We start from the raw sequence: 8,540 nt of genomic DNA, 5'->3' as shown, positions 1-8,540 counted from the left end.
CTCGACTGGAAATCCATCGTTGTTGCATTACTGGTTTGTGTGTTTCCTGCAGAATTCCCCTATCACGACTTCTATGTCCTTTGGGGAACTTTAGTGCACTTTGCACTCACTTTTCAGGGTCTTGGGGTGGGCTATTTTTCTAACCCTAACTGTTTTCTTACAGTCCCAGCGATCCTCTACAAGGTCACATAGGTTTGGGGTCCATTCGTGGTTCGCATTCCACTTTTGGAGTATATGGTTTGTGTTGCCCCTATCCCTATGTGTCCCCATTGCATCCTATTGTAACTATACATTGTTTGCACTGTTTTCTAATACTATACTGCATATTTTTGGTATTGTGTACATATATCTTGTGTATATTTGCTATCCTCATACTGAGGGTACTCACTGAGATACTTTGGCATATTGTCATAAAAATAAAGTACCTTTATTTTTATTATATCTGTGTATTGTGTTTTCTTATGATATTGTGCATATGACACTAGTGGTACTGTAGGAGCTTCACTCGTCTCCTAGTTCAGCCTAAGCTGCTCTGCTAAGCTACCATTATCTATCAGCCTAAGCTGCTAGACACCCTATACACTAATAAGGGATAACTGGGCCTGGTGCAAGGTGTAAGTACCCCTTGGTACTCACTACAAGCCAGTCCAGCCTCCTACAGAGTCCCACCAGGAGCTGTATAAATGGCAGGCCCGAACCAGAAGTGGATCTTGTTCACAACAAAGCGTAGAAATATTTTCTGTTGTGCATTCATTGGGATATTGCAATTGCAATTGTATTTAAATAGCACTTACTACCCCTGACGAGGCTTTGAAGCGCTTTTCGATGAGTAGCATGCTACGAGGCTTTGAAGCACTTTTCGGCGAGTAGCATGCTACTCCAGAACCCAAAAGGATTAGTGGTGGATTAGTATAGGGAAATATAAGTACAGTATTAGTATAGGGAGGTATGATTTAATTTGAGCAGAAGACATGTGAGTCTGTTATTTGGATTGAATAGAATAATGGAGGTATAAAGGAGGGAAGAATCCAGAAGTGTTAATTGTGATAACATAGTAGTAAGATGAGGCGTGGGGTCAGTAAAGTAGAGACAGATGAGGGAGTCTGTAGAAAGGGATTAGAGAGATCATAGTAGTAAAATTAGTTTTGGGATGAGTCAAAGGAGAGATAAATGAGGGAGAATTTAGTAGGGTTGGTGGGAGATCATAGTAGTAAACTGAGGTTTGGGGTGAGCCAGGAGGGGTAGAGGAGGAAGGAATATAGGAAGGGGTATTTTGGAGAGCTTAGTAGTAGACTGGGTTTGGGATGAGTCGGAGAATGGGGATAGAGGATAGATTGATAGAGGTATAGGGTAATGGTGAGAGAGTAAAGCTTTTGAGAGTATTTTTTCCCTCCTGTACAGTAGCACTAACGTATTAAATATATAGATACATGATTATATAGTAAGGGAATATATTTATAAGGAATATAATATATTGAGATTTAAGTTGTATCATGACAATGCCTAAACCCAGCCTTCCAACATACCATCTACAAACACCCTTCCCTTCTCTTCACTAATTACACACAACCATACTATCCTCACACCCCACTCCACCACACATATTACCTCTTCCAGACATCACAACTAACACAAACATCCCTGACACACATCTGTACCCTCTTACACACCTCTTACACTCATCTCCAAAACACATCAACATGCCCTGTAATACTCTAATACCACTCACCAACACTAACTCACATACAAATCATTCACAGAAAACCACATCAATATCCCCTCTCACAAACTTTCATTATACTTTCTGTCACACCCACTCCCACCCTCATGACTACACAAAGAATACAAATCCTGGCCACTCTTTACCCCTACATTCTCACTCTACACAAACATCTACTACACGCACAGCAACACAACAACATTCATTCACCCGCCTCTCATCCATTGCACAATTTAGAGCCTTCCATTATGGTCCACATGCTCCACCACCACCCCTAACCCATACTCCTTCCACACTAAACAGATGCAAACAAAGTAAACAACATGCCACTCTTAACAACTTTGCATCCCCTTGTCTATTACATAATAATGCTACCCTACAAAAAAAGTACACTTTTCATGTCTCTCTCAGCCATCAAGTCCACCACAGACCCAACAAAATACCTCCTAAGCCTTCTGGAAGAGTAACACTATATTGAAAAACAGGACTATTGTGACCCCCACACAGTTATCACAACACACCTGCTACAAGCTCAAAATGTACTGCTCACCCTTCTCCTAAACAAAACAACACCGCCACTAACACACTTTTTCTAAACTGCCTGTTCATAAATGCTTGATCACTCTAAAAAACCAAGCACCACATCTACGACCTGCTTAAAGACACACAACCTGACTTACTATTTATAACAGAATCATGGTTGGGAGATGACATGGCCCCAGTGTTGCATGAAGCCATTCCCCCAGGCTATCAAACCATCACACAAAACCGTATAGGCACGAGAGGAGGTGGACTAGCTATTATATTCAAACAAGCAATAAATCTCAGTAAAACAGACAACATTTCCATATAAGGTTGTGAAGCCCTCTTCACCAGATGCCACCCTACTCCAACTTCCTCCTGTAACTTTCTTCCCCTTTACAGACCTCCATCTAACAACTCAACATTCCCCAACGCTTTTCTAGATACAGTCTCAAACCTTATTACATTATACTCAAACCTATGCATTCTTGGGGAACTAAATATTTGGTTTGACAAACACAATATGCACCATCCAAAAGCTATCACCACTGGCCTAGTCGTATTGAACCTACATCAGATTGTACACAATCCCACACACATCGCTGGACACATCCTAGATGTAATTTTTGCTAAACCTGAACTAGTTACCATTCATAGCATCACGCCAATCACATGGTCAGACCACTATTTGATAACTTTCCGACATAAAACACCATAAATCAACACATCCCAAAACTACTTACATACATGTACCTATCGACCATGGAGAAACTCAATTTTGAAGACTTAGAAACACAACTAACAACCAACACAGATCTAGATGCAATTAATTCTGTTCCAAGACGTTATGAGTGGCTAAAGGAAGTTTTTGATATCCTAATACCTCTCAGAAAAACTAAACAGGACAAAAGAAAACAAACACCTTGGAGAAACACAGAACTTAAAAAGATAAAGCAACAAATCAGAAAGTTGCAGCGAACCTGGTTCAAAACAAACAACATTCAAGGCAAACTGCAGCTACACAAACTTGATAGAATATACAAATCATCAATCAAAAAAGCTACTACTCCGACAGAATTCAAAATGCTAAATCTGCAACCAAAGAATTTTATAAAATTCTCAATGAATTTCAAAAACCTAAATGCATGGAAGGAAGTCATCCCACTACTCAAGATCTCACAAACAAATTGGCAACTCATTACACAACAAAAGCAGACACATTGGAATCCTATTTAAAACACAATAAAACCATCAGCACCAACCCCTTTCCTAAATTCCCCTCTAAGAATAAACCAACCCAGCCTCTACAGTCCTCCAAACAAATATCACAAGGTGAATTTATGGATTTGGTCAAAGCAAGCAGGCCTTCCAGTTGCCCTTCTGACCCTTGTCCATCACACATCTTAAAGAGCATTCTTTTATCTACTGCTGCTGCCACACCTGTGAGAAGAATCATCAACAACTCTTTAACTACACAAACTTTTGCTGAAGACCGGAATAAGGGATGCATAAGTCTGTTATTAAAGACAACAAACCTAGACCCGCAGGACCCCAACAACTACAGACCAATCACAAATGGACCTTTCCTGGGCAAACTGATAGAAAGAGCAGCATTCGCCTAGATGTCACAATTCATTAAAGACAATTCCATACTTTCAGACTACCAAACTGGATTCCGCTGAGGAAGAGGCACTGAATCGGCACTCATAGCAATTTGGGATGATCTTAAAAACACAGTCGACCGCAATGGAGTTGCTGCACTACTTCTCTTGGACCTCTCGGCTGCCTTTGATATGGTTAACCATGACACCCTAATTCAAAGACTCCACAAAGCCGGCATAGAAGGGACTGTTCTCGACTGGATTATATCCTACCTTCAAAACAGAACTAACATTATCTATTCTCCCCCCTTCTCGTCCAAACCCTACCTCACAAAAGCAGGGGTCGCCCAAGCATCAATCATCTCACCTTTGCTTTTCAACATCTACATGATATCATTACCAGAAGTGATCAATGATTTTCAACTCATGTGCTACAACTATGCAGATGACACACAAATACTACCTAAATTGGAATGCCCCAAAGACATTGAAAACTCACAAATCTTCAGTTGCCTCAGAGCCATTGATCAGTGGATGACTTGGAGCCATCTCAAACTAAATGCTTCCAAAACAGAAATACTCACATGTGGTGACTGAAAAAATGATGACCCACTGTGCGCCTGGCCTGACTATCTTGGACCACCTCCTCAATTATCCGAAGAAGTTAAAGACCTTGGAATTATCATGGACTCCAAGTTAACAAGTAATGCCCAAGTGGACAAATTAGCATGAAGAAGTTTTATCACCTTGATGACTCTGCAACGCATCTTCCTCCACCTCGGATTTCCACACAAGTTGCAGGCTACTATCTCTATTGTAATATCCAAACTGGACTATGCCAATGGCCTCTACCCAGATCATCTCTTTCTATTATGAAAAAATGACAACGTATTCAGAACTCCGCTGCCAGGCTACTATTACATGTAAAGCCACAAGCCCACATTTCCCCTGCCTTGAGAGCACCACACTGGTTATCCGTTGCCAGAAGATCCATCTTCAAGCTGCTTTGTATCACCCACAAAGCTATACATGGAACAGGACTGCTTTTTATCGGAAACAAAATAACCAAATACATTCAACAAAGAAACCTCCGCTCAAGATTGGCACCCCCCTTAGAACACCACCATACAAGAAAAAGACTATGGGTGGTATATCCTTCTCCGTTCAAGCAGCCAAACTATGGATTTCATTACCCCCAAATATAAGATCCATGGATAACTATCTTGTCTTCAGAAGACTACTCAAGAGTTGGCTTTTCTTCATAACCACCATATTCAAACAGCAAAGGACTGCATATGCCTGTGTTGATAAATATTTTCTAATCTGATTATGTGTATATTCTAGATATGTATAGTTCTTTAGGAAATATGTATCACTACTATGTCACAGCCATAAATTACACACATACTCTTTAAACCTGTTTAACAAATGTATATTTACTTGTGGTTATATATATATATATATATATTATATATATATGCATGTATGTATATGTGTGTGTATATATATGTGTATGTTATTCTATGCTTAACATGCTCATAGGTCATTGCATAGCTCCTATATTGAAAATGTCACTTACCCAGTGTACATCTGTTCGTGGCATCAGTCGCTGTAGATTCGCATGTTTTGCATAGCTCGCCATCTGGTGTTGGGCCGGAGTGTTACAAGTTGTTTTTCTTCGAAGAAGTCTTTCGAGTCACTGGACCGAGTGACTCCTCCTTTTGTCTCCATTGCGCATGGGCGTCGACTCCATCTTCGATTGTTTTTCCCCGCAGAGGGTGAGGTAGGAGTTGAATTGTAGTAATAGTGCCCATGCAATGGAGTGACTAAGTATGTACCTATTTAAGGTTGAGATGATACATATACAAATAGTTGAAGGTAACTTCCAAACTGCTACAGGCTCCCGGGGAGGCGGGTGGGCACATGCGAATCTACAGCGACTGATGCCACGAACAGATGTACACTGGGTAAGTGACATTTTCAGTTCGATGGCATCTGTCGCTGTAGATACGCATGTTTTGCATAGACTAGTAAGCAGTTATCTCCCCAAAAGCGGTGGCTCAGCCTGTAGGAGTGGAAGTAGTTTGAAATAATGTTCTTAATACGGCTTGACCTACTGTGGCTTGTTGTGCGGATAACACGTCTACACAGTAGTGCTTGGTGAATGTGTGAGGCGTAGACCATGTGGCTGCCTTACATATTTCTTGCATTGGGATGTTTCCTAGAAAGGCCATGGTAGCACCTTTCTTTCTGGTTGAGTGTGCCCTTGGTGTAATGGGCAGCTGTCGTTTAGCTTTAAGGCAGCAGATTTGGATGCATTTAACTATCCATCTGGCTATACCTTGTTTTGATATTGGGTTTCCTGCATGAGGTTTTTGAAATGCAATAAATAGTTGTTTAGTCTTTCTGATGTTCTTTGTTCTGTCAATGTAATACATTAATGCTCTTTTGACATCTAATGTATGTAGTGCCCTTTCAGCTACGGTATCTGGTTGTGGAAAGAACACTGGAAGTTCCACTGTTTGATTTAGATGGAACGGTGAAATAACCTTTGGCAAAAATTTAGGATTAGTCCTTAGGACGACCTTATTCTTGTGTAGTTGTATAAAAGGTTCTTGTATTGTAAACGCCTGAATCTCGCTTACTCTTCTTAGGGAAGTAATGGCGATGAGAAATGCAACCTTCCAGGTTAGGAACTGTATTTCGCAGGAGTGCATGGGTTCAAAAGGTGGACCCATAAGTCTAGTTAGGACAACATTTAGGTTCCATGAAGGAACAGGTGGTGTTCTTGGTGGTATAATTCTCCTAAGGCCCTCCATGAATGCTTTAATGACTGGTATCTTATATAGGGAAGTTGAATAGGTAGTCTGCAGGTATGCAGATATTGCTGCAAGGTGTATTTTAATGGAAGAGAAAGCCAGGTTAGATTTTTGTAAGTGAAGCAAGTAACCCACTACATGTTCTGGAGTTGTGTGTAATGGTTGTATTTGATTAATATGGCAGTAGCAAACAAACCTCTTCCATTTACTTGCATAGCAGTGCCTGGTGGATGGCCTTCTGGCTTTCTTTATGACTTCCATATATTCTTGGGTAAGTTGTAAGTACCCGAATTCTAGGATTTCAGGAGCCAGATTGCTAGATTCAGCGATGCTGGATCTGGGTGTCTGATCTTTTGGTTGTGTTGTGTCAACAGATGTGGCCTGTTGGGCAATTTGATGTAGGGTACTACTGATAGGTCTAGCAGCGTTGTGTACCAGGGTTGCCTTGCCCAAGTTGGTGCTATTAGTATGAGTTTGAGTTTGTTTTGACTGAGTTTGTTTACCAGGTAAGGAAGGAGAGGGAGAGGAGGAAAAGCGTAAGCAAATATCCCAGACCAGTTCATCCATAGGGCATTGCCTTGGGACTGTTTGTGTGGGTATCTGGATGCGAAGTTTTGGCATTTTGCGTTCTCCTTCGCCGCAAACAAGTCTATTTGAGGTGTTCCCCAGAGTTTGAAATAGGTGTTCAGAATTTGGGGGTGAATTTCCCATTCGTGGACCTGTTGGTGATCTCGAGAGAGATTGTCTGCGAGTTGATTTTGGATCCCTGGTATAAATTGTGCTATTAGGCGAATTTGGTTGTGAATTGCCCAACGCCAAATTTTTTGTGCTAGCAGGCTTAACTGCGTGGAGTGCGTCCCCCCTTGCTTGTTTAGATAATACATTGTTGTCATGTTGTCTGTCTTGACGAGAATGTATTTGTGAACTATTATTGGTTGGAAAGCTTTTAGTGCTTGAAAAAGTGCTAGAAGTTCTAGGTGATTTATATGCAGTTTTGTTTGATGTACGTTCCATTGTCCTTGTATGCTGTGTTGATCGAGGTGTGCTCCCCACCCTGTCATGGAAGCATCTGTTGTTATTACGTATTGTGGCACTGGGTCTTGGAAAGGCCGCCCTTTGTTTAAATTTATGTTGTTCCACCACAGAAGCGAGAGGTAAGTTTGGCGGTCTATTAACACCAGATCTAGAAGAGGACCCTGTGCTTGAGACCACTGTGATGCTAGGCACTGTTGTAAGGGCCTCATGTGCAGTCTTGCGTTTGGGACAATGGCTATGCATGAAGACATCATGCCTAGGAGTTGTAATATCATCTTTGCTTGTATCTTTTGTGTTGGATACATGCGTTGTATGATGGTGTTGAAATTTTGAATTCTTTGGGGACTTGGAGTGGCTACTCCTTTTGTTGTGTCTATTATGGCTCCTAGGTATTGTTGTACCTAGCACAGCAGAATGTTGGATTTCGTGAAGTTGATGGTGAACCCTAGTTTGAAGAGGGTTTGTATGATCTGATTTGTGTGATTTGAGCACTCTATTAACGAATGGGCCTTGATTAGCCAGTCGTCTAGATATGGGAACACATGTATTTGCTGCCTTCTGATGTGTGCAGCGACTACTGCTAGACATTTGGTAAAGACTCTTGGTGCGGTTGTTAATCCGAAAGGCAGTACCTTGAATTGGTAATGTATTCCTTTGAATACAAACCTTAGGTATTTCCTGTGCGATGGGTGTATTGGTATATGGAAATACGCGTCCTTGAGGTCTAAAGTTGTCATGTAGTCGTGTAGTTTTAGCAATGGTAATACTTCTTGTAGTGTGACCATGTGAAAGTGGTCTGATTTGATGAATGTGTTCACTATTCTGAGGTCTAGGATTGGTCTC

The sequence above is a fragment of the Pleurodeles waltl genome, chromosome 7 (genome assembly GCF_031143425.1).
Source record: "Pleurodeles waltl isolate 20211129_DDA chromosome 7, aPleWal1.hap1.20221129, whole genome shotgun sequence".
Taxonomy (NCBI): domain Eukaryota; kingdom Metazoa; phylum Chordata; class Amphibia; order Caudata; family Salamandridae; genus Pleurodeles; species Pleurodeles waltl.
The sequence above is the reverse complement of the archived record's forward strand: the minus strand, read 5'-3'. Positions refer to the sequence as shown.